At 44.3% G+C, this 19,559-nt stretch overlaps 1 protein-coding gene across 5 annotated transcripts in view; it reads right to left on the bottom strand.

Annotated features, from left to right (window-relative positions):
* The window catches only part of ST3GAL1 (ST3 beta-galactoside alpha-2,3-sialyltransferase 1), a 120,159-nt gene that overhangs the window by 43,684 nt on the left and 56,916 nt on the right, over positions 1-19,559 (bottom strand). For 4 of the 5 annotated variants that reach the window (XM_081012764.1, XM_081012766.1, XM_081012765.1 and 1 more), the window contains one exon: positions 4,622-4,816. The gene's annotated coding sequence lies outside the window, so the exon portion shown is untranslated. Of the gene's footprint in view, positions 1-4,621; positions 4,817-6,005; positions 6,111-19,559 lie in introns of those variants that run through there. The other variant, XM_081012767.1, reaches the window with a different exon arrangement.

Below are 19,559 nucleotides of genomic sequence, written 5' to 3'. Positions count from 1 at the left end.
CAGAGCATCAGAGACAGAAAGTGCTTATCTAAGCTTCCAGCTAGCTTGTTTTACTCCTCTCCATCTCCCCTTTTGTTACAAGAGACTCTTATCTGATCTCTCCTCGTATTTATTGGGTTCTCTAACCCTTTCCTTGCCCTCTTGTGCTCTAAAGTTCCACTGAAAAGCTCTCCAACAGCTCGCTACTTGGAAACCGAAATATTATGCTGCTAAACTGGGACAAGAGTTACAACCTAATCCTTAGGAGGGGGCGGGGAAGAAATAAACGAAATACCCCGGAAAACAGGAACATAGCAAGCTGCCTTATGCTGAATCACACTTATTGGTCAATCTAGCTCAGGGGTCTGCAAACTTTTTCAGCAAGGGGCCGCTCCATTATCCCACAGACCTTGTGGGGGACTGGACTATATTTTGGAAAGAAAAAAAAATGAACGAATTCCTATGCCCCACAAATAACCCAGAGATGCATTTTAAATAAAAGCACACGTTCTACTCATGTAAAAACACAGTGATTCCCAGACCATCTGCGGGCTGGATTTAGAAGGCGATTGGGCCGGATCCGGCCCACGGACCTTAGTTTGCCTACCCATGATCTAGCTCAACTATGCCTACATTGGCTGGCCAGAGATGGTGGTGGTAGCTGTCATTTGCCAACTCCCAAAGCATCACAGGTTCCCCACACCAGCCCTAAATTATTCCCACCACATATTATGATGTCCTGTTCTGGACCGACAGCCTATCAATGGTATTTAGGTAAAGGTACCCCTGACCGTTAGAGACGTGGGTGGCACTGTGGTCTAAACCACAGAGCCTAGGACTTGCCGATCAGAAGGTCAGCGGTTTGAATCCCCGCGACGGGGTGAGCTCCCGTTGCTCGGTCCCTGCTCCTGCCAACCTAGCAGTTCGAAAGCATGTCAAAGTGCAAGTAGATAAATAGGTACCGCTCCGGCGGGAAGGCAAACGGCGTTTCCGTGCGCTGCTCTGGTTTCGCCAGAAGCGGCTTAGTCATGCTGGCCACATGACCCGGAAGCTGTACGCCGGCTCCCTCAGCCAATAAAGCGAGATGAGTGCCGCAACCCCAGAGTCATCCACAACTGGACCTAATGGTCAGGGGTCCCTTTACCTTCACCCCTGACCGTTATTAGGTCCAGTCGCGGACGACTCTGGGGTTGTGGTGCTCATCTCGCTCTATAGGCCGAGGGAGCCAGCGTTTGTCCGCAGACAGCTTCTGGGTCATGTGGCCAGCATGACTAAGCTGCTTCTGGAGAACCACATTAGCGCACGGAAACGTGATATTTGAATGGCCCCAAATTTCAGCATTTTGAAAGAGGGAGAACAAAAGACTCTCTGTCCCATTTCTGCACTGCACACATAATTGAATCAATATATATATATATAAATAAAATTTTGGTATGCACACATATTTGGTGTGTGTATTTGGGGTACCATAGGAAGGAGGGGCTCTCTCATGATTTAATTCTGCAAAGATTTTATTGGGTGGGTGGGAAGATCATTTCCCTAAGGCCGCCACTCGCTGATCCCCCTGCTACTACGATTTTTGCTCACCACGTGGGAGGTATTCTAAAGAAACCAGATTAGCATACATTAGAGAAGCAGTAGGCATGGCATTATCGGAAATGGGGAAATACATTTGAGAGTCACATTCAAAGGGGATTTGCACATCACAAAGCCCCCAGTGTGGCTTCCTGGCTGCGAATCCCAAAGCATATTAAAAATGTTAATGCTGAATTAGGTAGATGGCGATAACTTTGTTGTTGGTGAGGGATCTCAGGGAAGGGAAAATGTGTGGACATTAAAATAAAAGGAATATATAAAAAAATGGGTCCTGGCTAAAGTATTGGGAAATTTTGGAACAAGATGGAGATAAATTGAAGTTACAGAGCTATGAGAAATTGAAACCCAAGGTTCGAGATTGGCTCCATTATTATCAAATAATGGAGGTACATAAACAAGACAGGAAAATTGGATTCCAGGTGGAGAAATCAAAATTAGAAATTGAACTGTTAGAATCCAATACTAAGAATTTGTCAAAAATGTATAATTTGCTGCTGAAATGGAATACACAAGATGAAATAGTTAAATCAGCTATGATTAAGTGGGCACAGGACATTGGTCATAACATTATGTTTGCTGACTGGGAATGGTTGTGGAACACTGGTATAAAATTTACGGCATGTAATGCCTTAAAGGAAAATATTATGAAAATGATCTATAGGTGGTACATGACCCCAGTCAAGCTAGCAAAAATTTATCATTTGCCTGATAATAAGTGTTGGAAGTGTAAAGAAACGGAAGGTACTTTTTATCATCTTTGGTGGACGTGCCCGAAGATTAAGGCTTTCTGGGAAATGATATATAATGAAATGAAAAAGGTACTTAAATGTACTTTTCCTAAGAAACCGGAGGCCTTTCTCTTGGGCATTGTCGGCCAATTGGTGTCAAAGAAAGATAGAAATTTCTTTATGTATGCTACGACAGCAGCAAGAATACTCATCGCAAAGTATTGGAAGACAGAAGAATTACCCACCTTGGAAGAGTGGCAGATGAAGGTAATAGACTATATGACACTGGCTGAGATGACTGGCAGAATCCGTGAGCAGGGGAAAGAGACGGCGGAAGAAGAGTGGAAGAAATTTAAAATTTATCTTAAGAACTATTATAAAATTGAAGAATGTTAAAATGTCGAGGTTTGGAGAAAGAAAAGGAGATTACAGTGACATAAGATTAAGTTGAAGAAAAGAATAAGAAAAAATATATTTGATAAAATCAATTAGAATTTGCTGAAATAAATTTTGGAAATTGGGATGTAGGAAGGGGAGGTTTGGGGGAGTCCGAGAAGAGAGGGACATGAAAAAAAGGTTATGAAATTTTACATGTTTGTATGTCTTTTTTTATTTGTTTGTATTGTTTAAAATTATTCTGTAAAACCAATAAAAATTCTTACAAAAAAAAAAAAATATAAAAAAATGGGTCCTTTTGCCTGCTGTGATAGATGCCAATTTTTGTTTTCTTTCAAAGCATGAAGGTAAAGTGTGCCATCTCTGTTTTGACAGGAAAAGTCCCTGCCCCTCCCCCCACACACCAGCCCAGTCAAAGATTTCCAAGGACCTTGTGTTCATACAGGCACAGATTAGCAGAGAAAGACTTTAATTGAAATGCCGCACACAAGGATTTTATTTTTTTAAAAAAAATGTGTTGATGAATGTTTGCAGGAGCACTGGAGAAAAGGCTGCCTGCAACTGAGTCCTACTCATCAGGAGACTCGCCGAAATTAATGACCATACGTTAGCCGTGTCCATTAACTTCAATGGTTCTGCTCTGAGTAGGGCTAGCATGGAATACCATTCCCCCAAATGGGAAGCTCAAGTCCAAGTGAGAGACGTCCACAGCAGAAAGGGAAATCTCGTTGGGTGCTAAATTTTATATGTCTCATTGTGTATTAATAATAATAATACTAATAATAAAATTTGTATTCCAACCTTTCTCAAAAGATCCCAATGTGTTGTACAACATTATAAAAACACATTACAGAACATCAATGATAAAAACATAATAAAAAACATAATGACACACAGCCTAATAGCAAAATCTTCATCCTAACAGTCCTTACACAGACCATAGATTATTTAATAGCCATAGGCCTGGGTAAAGAGGAATGCTTTTGCCTGGCACTTAAAGAAATGCAGTGACGGTGCCAGGAAAGCCTCTCTGGGGAGGGCATTCCACAATCGGGGAGCCACCACAGAAAATTCTTCCTATATGGGAGCCAGTTGACAACAGACACACTGTATAATGTTGAAGAAAAATGACTTAAGGATCCCTGGGATCAGGAACTATGCTAGTGGCTACAGGGAAAGCTAAGAAAGTAAGGAGAGCCCTGTTGGATCAAACCAAAGGCTGCATCCAACTAAGTTCTACTCACAAGTAGACCCATTCAAACCAACGGGTCCCAAGTTAATCATGGCCACTTCTTTCAATGCTAAGTGCAACTAGTATTGGATATAACCCCCCAAAGGCTCATCTGGCTCAGGCTTCCCCAACCTGGTGCCCTCCAGCTCCCACCAGCAGGCTGGTCCACCATCCTGTCTCCCCTACAGAGGCCTCCAGGGAGCCTGAAGTGGTCACAAGATACTGACTTGTGTTTGTGTGTGGACAAAAAAAATGAGATTGATGGCTCTGGGAAAGGGCAATGTGGCTAGCTAGAATCCTGAACAGGAGAATGACTTCATGCTGCAACATTTTGTTGCAGGCACCACTTGAGTAAGATAGATGGTGAATTCTCCTCGAATCAGTTTCCCCCACCCCTGCCCCCAATTTTGAAGCAATGGGTCCTAGGAAGGGGGCGGACTGAGCTCTGGAGTTAGAAGCGGCAGAAGTGGACTGGCTTTGGAGAGGTTGTTTTGCTAAAGCTAAACTCTTCTTCTTTGCTACTTTCCTTTTGGCCATTTTGCAATCTCTGCCCGGGGAAGGACTGCTCCTTTAACGTTCAACAGCTCTTTGCCCCTCCCTCCCTTTCCACATGGCAGATTCCAGAACGGAGGCTCGCTTGCCGAACCTGCATCCAACTCGGCATTGTGAGAACACAAAGGGTCCCATTTACCTTGCCAGCCTCTTTCACTTGGCTGCTTTTCCGAACACTGGGCGCACTGTTGATGGATTTTCTCCTGCCACAGCAGGTCACCGCTTCTTCCCCTTGTTTTTGCCAAAGCCGCTCTCCAATTTCGCTCTATTCTCCGGTGAATATGTGGTTCTGCAGCAGAGGTGATGTGGGCGCAGACTGGGGGTCTTCGTAGATCTGCAGGGGTGGAGAGCAGGGAATTTAGCACTGCATGCAAAGATCAAAACATGTATCAGGAGCAAGTATCTAGTCTCTGTTGACTATGAAAATAACCTTCGAAATCTATAGGCCTGGTGAAATTTCAGAAGGCACCTGTAGAAGGGAGATCTAAATAAGATTTCCTATGGAGAGAAGAAGCAAAGTAAATTCACAGGTTGTGTGCAACTACTTTTTTTACAACCTTATGTTCCTGTAGCTTAGTTAGATGAACGTTTGCCAAAAAAACAAAGAAATGAACTGCCATTTTCAAATCTCTTGAAAATAGGTCACCCCGAAATCAATAAATCTATTTTTGTATATGTAACTGTATAATGTAATTTGTAATATGTAGTGCTTTTTTTCTAGAAAAATAGGTGCTGGTACTCAACATTGTTGCAGTAAGTGCCACATTTTTTAAAAACCTCATAAAAGAGATGTCAATACTGAGTACCCCTTGGAAAAAACACTGGGCGTATGCATACCATGTACAGGAAAAATGGAGCTTGCAAATTTTCTGATACTTGTACATAGTTTTGTACATTGTACAAAATCAGTGTTTTGTACATTGTAAATCACTTCTTATTGCTTAGAATAAATCGAGGTTCTTGTGTGATATTGTATATTGCCACTGAAAAAAGTATTAAAAATTAAGAAGTTTAGTTGTGTGCCCACAAGGCTTTCTATATAGACAAATTTTCGGTTTCTACTAGAACATTCTAAACAGCTTTAGGACGCTCCAGGCACTATATGAAGTTCTTAAAAGTTCCATAAAGTTTTTTAAAGTGCTAATACTCATGAGGAGTAGCGTCACATATGCGGTGATTGCAACTTTTCATTTCGGGGTGACCTTTTACACAACTGAGAAGAATTAGTTCCTTTTTTCAGTGTTTCTAAGCGAAGGTTCATCCCTTTATGATTCAGGAAATCATTTTTTTAAAAAAAGTCAAGAAGTTAAAACCCTAGCATGCACATTTAGCAGAACTTAGATGGGTCATCTTTCATCGGAAAAGAATTTGGCACTGCTGTTTGGCACACAGACTCGTACGTGTATTTTCTGTGCTGCCACAGAATCGTGGCCTGCTCACAGTCCTGGTGCTCGAATTTCAGAGCTCAGGTTTTGGGGACTTTCCCTTGCACCTTAATAAGGAATTGGCTTAGTTCCAGCTACCTTATAACCTTGGCAGGCGATGGGACTTGTCTCAGGGGTTTTGACAGTGGTTGATGGTCACAACTGCTAGCCCGCCAGTGCAACCTGATCCTAATACTACACACTCCCCCCTCCACCTGCAGCCAAGATGGTGCAGCTGAGTTGTGTAACAATTGCTATGTCGTGAAGCCAGAGGAGGGGAAAGGCACAGCCTCCACTCTGATCTCTGGAGGCTGGCACAGCGCTGCCAACCCAAACAAGGCCCAGAGCAGACTGAAGATTTATCTCTAGCCCACCATCCTGATTCACAAAGTGGCAGAACCAAACACGTTGAGGAGACCCACAAGCGGAAGGGCACAAAAGGCAATAGCTCTCTCCTGGTTTTCATCTCCATCACCTCGTATCCTAAGGTACACTGTCCCTCTCATTTAGAATGATAGAATCCTACAGTTGGAAGGGACCCCATGGGTCACCTAGTCCAGGCATGTCCAACAGGTAGATCGCGATCTACTGGTAGATCGTGGGGTGTTCCTGGTAGATCCTGGTGTTGAGATTTCCATTCCACCTTAAGGAGCAGACGTGCGGAACTGTTGCGTGTCACATGTCTGTTTACATTCCTGCACAGTTTGCTGGGAACTTCCGTTGTGTATAGCTTTTGCTTTTCCCGTTCTCTCTGAGAAGACAAGAGAGGCGACATGTTTCTTTGTCCTGATTTATGATTAATAAATCTGTAGTTGTAGTATGCTTCCACAAGCCTCACGCCTATTCTGTGTACACAGTTCGCTCTGCTGATTGTGTGCCCTGGCTCTGAAGCCCGGGTTGCTGATTTACGTCAGAGCAGAGGCTGATGGTCTTCTCAGTGGGACGGCTGGAAGGGACTGGCCCAGCTGGGGCTTGCCAGCTGGCCTCCCGGCCCTCTGCATGTCGACACCTGGTTGATCTCTGGCCCTTCAGTAATCTCCTTACAAAATAGCAAAAAACCCCAACTTTGGCTTCCTAAAAAAAAGCTCCACAACTTTGGGTAGATCACTGCCAGTTTTTTTTATACTGTGAGTAGATCACAGTCTATTGGGAGTTGGACACCCCTGATCTAGTCCAACCCCCTACAATGCAGGAATGTGCAAGGTAAAAAAGATAAAGGTGAAGTCCAGTCAAAGGCTACTATGGGCGTGCGGTGCTCATCTCACTTTCAGGCCAAGGGAGCCAGCATTTGTCCACAGACAGCTTGCTGGGTCATGTGGCCAACAGGACTAAACCACTTCAGGCACAATGATCTTCCCGCCGCAGCGGTACCTATTTATCTACTTACACTGGCGTGCTTTCGAATTGCTAGGTTGGAGGGGCTGGGGCAGAGCAATGGGAGCTCACCCTGTCGCGGGATTCGATCCGCCGACCTTCTGATCGGCAAGTCCTAGGCTCTGTGGTTTAGACCACAGCTCCACCCGCATCCCACCTGCAGGAATTTGTACCCATATGGGGATCAAACCCGTGAAGCTTGGCGTCATCAGCACCATGCTCTAACCAACTGGGCTAACCAGCAAGGCTAAACAAGGCAGAACACAGACATTCCACTTGGTGTCATGACTCACAGTGTGTTCTCTATTATACCACTATGCATTTGGAAAAAGAGAGCAGTTTGCAATATAAAACTGTACCATAAAAAGCCATATAAAAAGTTTAAATAGCCCTGTTTTTAATTTTTTGACAATGCTGTCTAACCTGGTTATCACCTCCGGCTGCCCATCCTGTGGCAATGGGTTGAATCGAAAGCTAATTCTGCTCAGAGTAGACCCACTGAAACTAATGGACATGACTGAGTGCTGTAAGAACATAAGGTGAGCCTGATGGATGAGGTTAATGGCCCATCAAGTCCAGCAGGACATGAATTCGTAAAGTGTGGCGTAATGGCTTGGAGTGTTGGACTAAGGGCAGGGAGAGCAGAATTCGACTCCCTCTCAAGTCAGCCGGGAAGCTCTCTGGGTGACCTTGAGCCAGTCACCATCACTTAACCTAACCTACCTCACAGGGTTGTTGTGAAGATGACATGGGGAGAATGCCATGTAGACTACCTTGAGATCCTTAGAAGATAAAGCAAGTGTGATAAAGAAATAAATAAGGCAGAGGGCCTTCTTGGCAGTGGTGCTCTCCCTGTGGAACACCCTCCCAATAGAGGTCAAGTAGATAAATAGCTACACACTTTTAGAAGACATCTGCTGGCAGCCCTGTACAGGGAAGGTTTTTTATTGGTTTATGTTTTATTGTGTTTTGGATATTTTGGAAGGAGCAGCTCAGGGTGGCTGAGGCAACCCAGTCAGATGGGTGGGGTACCAATAAAATAAAATAATAATGATAATAAAGATGGTAGCCATCATTAATTGGATGCAACCCAACAAGCCTCACACAGCAGTGACATACAAAGAACTGGAGTTTAAGGAAACAGAAATTCATGTGTTCAGGGTAAAACACCCCTACAGGAAATGTATACTTTCCCCATCAGAAAGACACCATCTTCATTGTATTTTCAGCATCTGCTGAAGACATTACTCTTTAAAGAAGCCTTCTTAAGTGGAGATTTGTGTATCAGTCAGTATCCATATTGGAGAACTATCTATACACACACACACTGTATATATACATATATACATATACATATACATATACATATACATATACATATACATATATACATATACAGTGGACACTCGGGTTGTAAACATGATCCGTGCGGGATGCACATTCGCAACCCACAGTGTTTGCAACCCACGTCTGCGCATGCGCATGTTGCGATTCGGCACTTCTGCGCAAAGCGCGATTTAGCGCTTCTGCACATGTGTGGCCGCCGAAACCCAGAAATAACCCGTTCCGATACTTCTGGGTTTCGGCGGGTCCATAACCCAAAAAAATGCAACCTGACGCGTCTGTAACCCGAGGTATGACTGTACACACACACACACACGCACAATTGCTTTAGGGAATAATAGAGTGGCCCTGACCTGCTGCTCCATCTCCAGTTCCTAATCAGACACAGACACAGACACAGACACAGACACAGACACACACACACACACACACACACACACACAGCATCTGACTTGCTCTTTTGATCCCCTCCCTTTTGGTCTTGCTTAAAATCATTCCCTTCACAACCCCTCTGGGGGATTTAAAAGGCAGCAGCAGCAATTTCTTCCAAAGACGTTAACATGGCATTCTCAGATGTCTCCCATGCATAAGCCGGTTCTCTTCCCTCCTTTATTTACTGCTGGAAGGCTCTTATGTTTTGAGCCTCAGCAGCCAGAGGAACAGAATCCCCAGCATGTGCGGTTGGTGGGATGTTTGTCTGGCAACGGGGGGGAAGGCTGCCGAGTTGCCCTTTTGCCAAGTCTCTTGTGTCTCCTTTGGCACCGTCGCCAGGCATGGCATGAAAGCAGGCAGGGGAGACCTGCTAAAAAGCAAGCGCGGTGGCGAGATCTGAATAGACAATTGTCCAGACACTCGATGAACAAGATGGTTGGCAAATAGGAGAGGGGCCAGCTCGGATCAGGTTCTGTATGCATTACTTCGCTCTTCTGGCACACAGGTCAATGGGAACCTATATAATTTCATTGCACTTATTTTTAGACTCCAAAGTCATTACCGCAGCTATCTTCACAATGGGTTGCATGCAACTAAATTACCACACAGACAGAATGACTTCTGCCGGGTGCAAGGGAGCTTTGGCTTCCTTCTGCGCCCTGCTAAATCCACTCTGGGGGATCCCCTGACCCTCTGGAGAGGATTTTTAGGCGGTGGCAGGGAAAGGAGGAAGAAGAGGAAGTTCCATTGTGTTTGTGGAATACAACCCAACGGTCTTGTAAAAAAGACCAGCCTTTATCATCCCAGTGTCATCAGCATCACCAACTAGATTTGCATGCCACTTTTCCAAATTATGCTGAAAGGGGATCACAAGAACAGCAAACAAATAATCAGTGCAGAGATACAATGGAAACGACAACATTTGCCTATAACTATCACTACACAATGCAGAAGTTGCAAGCTGACGAAACACTGCAAGCAAAATATCCCTAACTCTGATGAAAGGAATGCCATAGGGTAGCTCATTGGTGAAGCATCTGCATTGCATAGAGAAAGTCCCTGTTTCAATCCCGAACATCCTTCTGAAGCCCAGCAGAGCTTCTGCCGGTCAGTGTAGACAATACTGAGTGAGATGAACCAAAGGTAGAAAACAGCTTCGTGTCCCAATCATGCACACACACAAATCCACCCTAACTTGCAAAGGTATCAGCGGCGGGAGATACATGCAGATAGAAAGATGCAGCCATTTGATCCTAACAATTCAGTCCAAAGTCTATCACAGCAACAGAATTACAGTAAGGCAGCGGAAAGAGCTGGAGGCTTATTGATCTCAATCAGCCTAAGAGCAGCAGAAAACATGCTCACATTTTCAATCCGCAGAGCCACTCATGAAGCTTGCAGACACTCACAAACAATGGCTAAGCAGGCTGCCTTTCGCGTGGACAAGCTTGCCTCTTTGCTCCCACCTGGGGCATCGCAGAAACTCCTCTTTCTCTAAAGTTTCCCTGAAAGCAAGATCCCAACACACATGCATGCACACTAAGCCGAGTGACACAGGAGCAGCTTTTGTAGGCAGTGTAAGTCAGGGCCCCGCCTCCCAGGCCACGTGGAAATGAGCTATGTAGAAGCAAGGCCCACGTCTTACAGGGCTCATGTTACAGAGACAATGGTTTGCCTGTACAGTGGTACCTCGGGTTAAGAACTTAAATCGTTGCGGAGGTCCGTTCTTAACCTGAAACTGTTCTTAACCTGAAGCACCACTTTAGCTAATGGGGCCTCCCGCTGCCGCACGATTTCTGTTCTCATCCTGAAGCAAAGTTCTTAACCCGAGGTACTATTTCTGGGTTGGCGGAGTCTGTAACCTGAAGCGTCTGTAACCCGAGGTACCACTGTAATTCTCCACACACCCCACTATAGGACTGATAGGGGCCTCAGGTGTTGGCGATCAGTGTTAGAAACTCAGATATATAACCTAAGCGCCAAATGGCTCCTTAAACCAGAGTTACAGTCGCCAAAACAGAATGCCTGGTTGCCATTTTTGAGCCAGGCGGCTTGAAAGTTGTATTTTTCAGCATGACTTTGGGGGTACCTAAAATTCATTCTGATTGTGCAGATAAAATGTAACGGGTAAGAATTCTACAGGATGTGTTGCCAGTGTGTGAACACAGTCCAGATCCAAGGATCTCCAGGCATGCACCTCCAGATGACATCAGGTGCCATCCTGGCACCCGGGTATCTTCACTTATTCACAAGTGGCCGATTGCATTTTGCACCTGGCAGATTTCGAATGCCGGTGGGCATGTATATCTGGAAAAGGCACATTGTATGGGTGCTTCTCCAGCAGCAGTCTGGAAGCACCCAAAATATATCCAGAAATTGCCCATCCGAGATAGGCTTCAGCTGTTTGGAGCATCGTGCTTATGCCAGCTAGCAGAGCAGAGCATGTCCATGCAATCCTTTAGCACACATTCAGTGTGCAACTTAAGTCGCAGAAATAGCTTACGGATAGCAGGCGCCCCCGAAACAGAAACCAACACCGGCCTTAGCAATATTATTGGGCAGCAATTGGATATTGTTAGCAATGTTACTGGGCAGCAACTGGAGATCCCTCTTTTCTCCTGTTGCAAATGCCAATCAGTCCTTAACAAACCAACCAACAAACAAGCTCCTCTCTTTTTCTCTCTCCAGTTTTTTAACAGCACTTGAATTGGCTTTGTGCTGTTGGGGAAATCACTGCAAAAACAAACAAACAAACAAACAAACCATCTCTCCGTCGCCTTTAAAGAAAATCAGTAATTGGCATTACGATGGAAGGTCCCCGGCATTAATTATAAATAAATCTTAGATTGGCTATAATAATAGTCTGGATTTACAGCCCCATCTTGTACGCCGATGCTTAAACCAGAGAGGTTGTCAACTTGATGCATGTCAGAGGCCCAGAAAGTGTGGGTACTGCAGTTTGTGGCCTATTAAAATGAATGTGTAAGTAGCAATAAAGCAAACAATTACTTAGCAGAAAAACAAACTCTCCAGCCTTTATAAACTGATGACACTGGGCTGTGTTTTTAGTTGCATACGACTGAGCCACCTGCTCTGGTTTAAGCGGAAGCACCCGTGTTTTCTCAGGCAGTGTTTTCCAAGGCTCTTTGCCAGGTTGACTTGTCAGCTCTAGAAATCGAAAATACATGGATCTGGGCAGGGCCCGGGGAGCGGAGGAAAGAAGAGGTTTGGTGATGGAGTCAGAAAGCTTTTGGTGGAACCAGAAACGGAAGAAAAATCTATCCATCTACTGTTCGTTTTAAAGCACAGTTTGTGTATGAGGTTTATTATTATTCTTATTAATGTTTATTCTTTAAATTTCCCCTAACTGGCAGCTTCTTCCTCTCCGTCTCTTTTCTGACATTGTAGTATCACGAAGTTTAGCTGGCAATATATTACGATGTTGGAAAGCAATCCCTAGTTGTTTTACTGCATTATACACATTGTAAATTGCATTAAGGCTTTCCCCCCTGTAGTATAAAACGACATACAAGTCGAATAAATCACATCAGGTAGGGTCAGGCTCAAGTCTGGAATCAGCTTTCTTTGCAATTCAGGAAAGTTCTCCTGAACTGCAAAGAATTGATTTGAAATACTCCAATACAGGAGTATTGGAACTCAGCTACATTAGTAAAGAAACAGAAATCCGAATGCGCTATAAACATGCAACAGTAGATGGCGCAAGAGAGCAGGAAATTTGAAAACATTGTTTTCCATAGAGATTTTTTCCTTTTGTTATAACCATCTAGGTAAAGGTAAAGGTACCCCTGCCCGTACGGGCCAGTCGTGTCCGACTCTAGGGTTGTGAGCCCATCTCACTTAAGAGGCCGGGGGCCAGTGCTGTCCGGAGACACTTCCGGGTCACGTGGCCAGCGTGACGAAGCTGCTCTGGCAAGCCGGCACCAGCGCAGCACATGGAAACGCTGTTTACCTTCCCGCTATAAAGCGGTACCTAATTATCTACTTGCACTTAAGGGTGCTTTCGAACTGCTAGGTGGGCAGGAGCTGGGACCGAAAGACGGGAGCTCACCCCGCCGCGGGGATTCGAACCGCCGACCATGCTATCGGCAAGCCTTAGGCGCTGAGGTTCTACCCACAGCGCCACCCGCGTCCCTATAACCATCTAATTTCTGACTAATTGATAAGCGGGTTTTTTCCTGTGTCTAGATCCACCCTTGGCATCTGCTCTGTTCACTGAGACACATCACTGCAATATACAAGCTCGTCCTCCACACACACATTTATCATAATTATTAGCATTTTGCCAGGATTACACAAGCAAGGCATGTGTTAAGTGGCCAGCAATGTAAGGGTACTTCTTCACTGCCAATAATGTAAGGGTACTTCTTCACTGCCAGTAATGTAAGGGTACTTCTTCACTGCCAGTAATGTAAGGGTACTTCTTCACTGCCAGTAATGTAAGGGTACTTCTTCACTGCTTAAACATTGCTTGGTTCAGATCTTGGAACAGGAGCCCAATTAAAGGCTGAGTCAACATTCTTAAAAGCTGGAAGCAAGTGTTTGAAAATGCCAATCAAGGGAAATGTTAGTTTCAAATGCTTCTCGACTCTCTCCCTTGCTCAATTTCATCTTCACATCAAATGGCAGCTGTGGTGAAACACAAGTCCGGGAAATTCTGCTGGTTCTTATCTCTGAGTGGAGTTTGAAAAACATGGGATGACCTCATATCCCCTTTCCTGCCTCTTTCAACCACCCAGAAAGGGAAAAATCCCAAAATACATCAACCTGTCTAAGCTGTTATTGTAAGAGCATAAAAAAGTCATGCCAAATCAGGACAAAGACCCATCTAGAGCACTGTCCTGTTCTCATAGTGGAGGTGGAATACAGCCATTGTGGCTAGCAGCTACTGCCAGCGCTCTCCTCCATGACTTCGTCTAATCCTCTTTTAAAGCCATCCAAATCGGTAGCCATCATTATCACTTTAGATTTTCCCCAGAAAAGGAGATGTGACAGCTGGGCTTTTATCCCACCATATTTCCCACTCAATCAATCAATCAATCAATCAATGAAATGTCTGAATGCCACAGAGTCCGTAATTGATTGCATTTCCAAGGAGGAAGAAAAATGCAATTTCTTCCACCCTGCCTAGAAAAGCAAGCAAACAAATGGGAGACTGCACTTCTGTTGATGCAGCCTAGGATAGCATTAGCTTTCTGTTGCTGCTGCATCACACTGTTGGCTCACGTTAAGCTTGTGTTCCACTATGACCCCTAGATCCTTTGCACATGATGGGAGTTGTGGTCCAATAACAGGACTGGCAGGCATCCTAAAAGAAGCAGTGGGGTCATTATCATCTCACCCACTGGGTGCTCCTGTCCCATATCCAACCCTCACCTCCTCCAAGTGCTACACATAACATCTGCAAAGCATCTAGCCATAGATGTCAACTTTCAGATTTGAAAATAAGCGATCAGCAGCCTCGAAAATAAGGGATCAGCAGCCTCACCTGTCCCGGGGACAGTCTACGGGATACCTAACAATCCGGGATAGCAGTGGGAAGCAGCAGGAAACGGCGCTGGAATAAGGGAATTTCCCGCAAAAAAAGGGAAGGTTGACAGCTATGCATCTAGCAGGGAGAAGGCCCATTGGCCAAGAACCACATGACCAGATTGCCTTGTGGGCTCTTGCGGCATGATTTGGACTTCTGTTTATTGGGCTTAATTTGCGCAGCACCAACATACTCTTCGTACGTCTTATACAAATGTGAAACAGGTCTTGCAACCCCAAAGTCTCCCGAGGCTCAGACCTGAGACAAAACGTTTCTGTCACCTAAGGCACAGTAATAATAATAATAATAATAATAATAATAATAATAATAATAATTTATTATTTGTACCCCGCCCATCTGGCTGGGTTTCCCAGTGCTCTTTTAATTTCTGATGGCGTATTTACACATGCTGAGGTTAAGGAAGGAATAAAGTGCATGTATAAACACACGCCAGGCTTATCACGCCAGGCATATTGCTAATATATTTATTTTAAAAAAATAAAACGCCATTGGTTTTCAAACAAACACAAATACAATAACCTTTAAACACTTATCCAGCAGTACATCTAATGGTGCTTGTTTATCCATTGTCTCTAGACAGACGCTCACACATTCAACCATATTACTTAACATAACCTCTCGACTGAGAATATTGAGCGGTTGGTATAAGAAGGTTTTGATTTTGGCCATTAACATAGTTAAATAAAGGGGTCCATGTTTCTTGGAAGGTGTCTCTATTTGTTATGTCTTTAATTGCCCTCTTGTGCCTGGTGAGATGCCTGGATATTGCTGTATCCCATATATTATTTCCCCATATATTCAGGAGTATTTCAGTCTCGGTCTTCCATTATTGAGCTATGGCTAATTGTGATGTGGTCACTAAGAAGCCTACTAGTTCGCTGGGGTGCAGGGTTGAGCCTAAGTCCATGTCAGAAGATAGCAGGGCTAAAGCAGGATTTGGAGAAAGGGGGAGAATTGCAAGTATAATGGATAATGCTCTATTCCAAAAGTTTTTAAGGCAAGCGCATTCCCACCAAACATGAATGAACCAAGCTTTCCCCTGCCATTCCAACATAAAGGGGAAAGGGAAGGATTAATTTTTGCTGGCCTGACTGGCATCTAGTGCCATCGGAGGATGACCTTGATCGAGGGCCTCCTGTAAGTGAGCAGAGATGGTTTTGAGTGGGGTCCAGATACCCTTCCATCTGTGATCTTCAATTGGGAGGCATAAATCTGATTCTGGTACAATTTGAAGGCCTCTAGCACACACATGCACACACGCACACCCCCCCCCCCCCGCTTCATGATCTAATAGATTCCTGTATATTAGAGAAGCAGTACCCTTCAGGTCATATGTTGACCTGCTGCATAAGCATTCAAACAAGGTAGGTGTGAGTAGGCCATTTCCCCCGCACTCCAAATTAAGTGCAAAAGAAAAACCTGAGCTACCTGAAATCAGGTAGTATGAATGCCTTCTAATGTACCTTGCAGTTCCTCTTTAGATGCTAAGATCTTGTTAGTGAGGTTCAGCATGTTTAAGGTCAGGGAATGTCGCCCAAAATTGGTGTTTCATTTTTACCCATAGTGACAAGGATCCACTTTAAAGGAAGGAAGTGATGGGGTGAACTGGGGTGGTGAACACCAACCATTCAGAATTAAAACTGGCTAATATATCAACCAGAAGGGATGCGGGTGGCGCTGTGGTCTAAACCACAGAGCCTAGGACTTGCCGATCAGGTCAGCGGTTCCAATCCCCGTGACGGGGTGAGCTCCCGTTGCTCGGTCCCTGCTCCTGACAACCTAGCAGTTCGAAAGCACGAAGCACAAGTAGATAAATAGGTACCGCTCCGGCAGGAAGGTAAACGGCGTTTCCGTGCGCTGCTCTGGTTCGCCAGAAGCGGCTTAGTCATGCTGGCCACATGACCCGGAAGCTGAACGCCGGCTCCCTCGGCCAATAAAGCGAGATGAGCACTGCAACCCCAGAGTTGGTCACGACTGGACCTAATGGTCAGAGGTCCCTTTACCTTTACCTAATATATCAACCATCATCAGTGAATGCATAGCTTTTTACTTATTTCTCACGGTGGCCCACCAAGTCCATCATAAATGCAGGGGAAAATAGTTGTTAAGGCAGTACGAGAAAAGCAAGTAAAAGATGGGTTTGAAAACAATGCAAAATTAATACCGAAGACAAACATGTTTTCATCCAGCTGGAAAAAGCACGTCAAAACGAAAAGGTCTTTGTTTCCGGAAAGTGCAGAGTGCCTGACACATCTCAACACAGAACAAGGGCAGTCCTACTCCCAGTTACTGTGGAGCATGTGCCTGATGTCTTAGCATCTTGTTGGTCACACTAGAGCGTGATGGAATGTTGCAATCAGATATATCTTTCCTGTGGTCCGATGCAGAGGTTGGATAGCCATCTGTTATGGATACTTTAGTTGAGGTGCCTGCATTGCAGGGGGCTGGAATAGATGACCCTTGGGGTTCCCTTCCAACTCTACAATTCTTCATCCTTTTCCTTGCTCAGTTTCTGCCTCTTCATGCACCATCCCTGAGGGATGTAGGCTCTGCCAGAGTCGCTTAAAAATGACAACACCCGGCCTCATTCATTACAAAAAGCTGGATTTCGCTAAAAAAAAAAAAAAAAAAAACCAGGCAGGAAAATTCTGCCCTCGCTAAAGAGATGCACAGTGAAATAGATTTTAATCAATTCGGCGCTACCTCAACCTTGACAAGATGATCCATCACCTCGGCTCAGGAGTGAGAGTGTGTGGAAAGAATAAGCCCAGCAGAAGATTAGAGAACAATTAATCATCAAAAATTAATCAGGGTATTAATTAAGCACTGTATCCTATTTAAGTACAGGCCGGTATGAGGTTTCCAGTCCCCACTGCCGATGACATCAAAACAGCAAGCGAAAGCATAATGCAAAAAAAAGGGGAGGGAACAGTAAGGACAGGAACCAAGTGGAACACAGCAAAAAGAGACAGCGCAAGGTTATTTTGCTTGCACAACTGGTAGAATCAGGCATTAAACAAAGGCATTTGCTTACAAAAGTCATGGTCACTTAGGTGGGCTTTAAACGGGGTTTATATAAATTCAAGGAGAGTAAGCTTAAGACATCACATGAACCTCGTGTTGCATTAGGTTCATGTTGCGTCTTTTCGGCCTGCGAACGCGGCAAACCCGGAATTGTATACTTCCAGGTTCAGACGTGTGCGCATGCGCAGAAGCGTTCTGCGCACTTCACACATGTGCAGAAGCGCTCTATCGCGTTCTGCGCAGAAAAGCCGCTCTAGCTGCGGATTTTTCGGGGTGCCGTTTGCACCCAGAACAGATCGTGTCTGCAACAAGAGGTACCACTGTATATCACCAGCTAAATGTCATGATATATCACAATGTCTGAAATAACAGTGGAGCTATGTAAAAGCACTGTTTTTCCCACATTGTGATTGTTGCATAGCGTGAGCTCACGCACACCCAATGACTTGAGATATATCGCCAGGTCAAAAATTATGAAACCAATATAACGATATGGACTTCAAACTCCCTGCATGCGGATAATTAGCGCATTAGTAGAAAGGCTATGCTGAGCCTTTCTTCCCAGCTTTGCTAGTGATATTTAGGTTTACTTTCATCTGATCAAGTATGTGCACATTTTATTTATTTTTTAGTTTCATTTTTAAGTTTACTGGGCGGTTCAGGATATAAAAACACATAACATAGTAGCAAGCAAAAACAATACCCGATGTGGGCAGTGGTGAAAATTTTGTTTCATTTTTTTCTGGCTTCTGTTAAGTAGGGATAGGATGTTCTGCGGGCAGAGTATTCTTTTTCAGGTGCTCAGTAGAATATATAATGTACTGTTATCCATCTCCAGCCTTCTAGATGGTGCAAACTAGGAATGTAAGCTGAGGTCTGTCTGTTTTTGCCATTTATTTTGCGTTTTCGTTTTTGCGACTTTATTGTTGTTTTTGTGACTGTGTGGAACTCAGTTCGGCTACTGACTGACTAACTGTGGGACTGCAGTACATTGTTTATTGCTTTCATTTAGGCTCATTAGATAGCAAAATTCACGTTACGATTGCTGTTTTAGGAGTTGTTTTTAAAAGTCTGGAACGGATTAATCCATTTTGCATTACTTTCTATGGGAAAGCGTGTCTTGGTTTTGGAACGCTTTGGTTTTGGAACGGACTTCCGGGACGGATTAAGTTCGAGAAGCAAGGTACCACTGTAGTTCCTTTTATGGTGGTGCTGAGGGGTTGCCTGCAGCCTTCAACTGGCATCTAGCGTGCCAAGCGGGGCAGGAAGAGAAGGCTGCTGGCGCCGGATCCAACTCTTGCAGAGCCTTGTCCAGACACCATTCTGTCACCCCCGGTTCTCCTGAGCTACGGCGCAGCCAAAGTCATTTGGGTTGTTGTTGGAAATTACCTTGTAAATTACTACACATCTAAAAGGGACGTACCTATTTACAAAGGGCCTTGCGCCCAGGGTGGATTTGATTTAAATCAAATCGATTTAAATCACTAAGTAAGACTTGATATAAATCACTAGTCAGTAAGACTTGATTTAAATCATTTTCTTACAGAAAGACTCATTCTTGCTGGTATAATCTTAATATTTACAACCAAATGAAGGTTTTGTTTTCGGAATAATATATTTTCAGAGCAGTTTCTACCATTTTATCAAAAATTACCGATTTGGTTATCCTATTAAAAATACATAGACAGATAATTTTGAAATTATTGTGAGGTTTGGTAAGTTAACTGTTTACATCTGGACAACTTTTCCGCTGTACTTTATTGGAAGGAGATAAATAATCACTTCCTTAATAACGATTTAAACAATTTATTTACCGTATTTTCCAGTGTGTAAGACGAGCTTTTTTAACTCAAAAATGAGGTTCCAAATTTAGGGTCGTCTTATACACGGGTAGTGCTTAGGGGGGACAG

This window comes from Podarcis pityusensis (assembly GCF_964106645.2).
Source record: "Podarcis pityusensis genome assembly, chromosome: 7".
Taxonomy (NCBI): domain Eukaryota; kingdom Metazoa; phylum Chordata; class Lepidosauria; order Squamata; family Lacertidae; genus Podarcis; species Podarcis pityusensis.
Note: the sequence above shows the minus strand (reverse complement) of the source record. Positions and strands in the feature narration are given on the sequence as shown.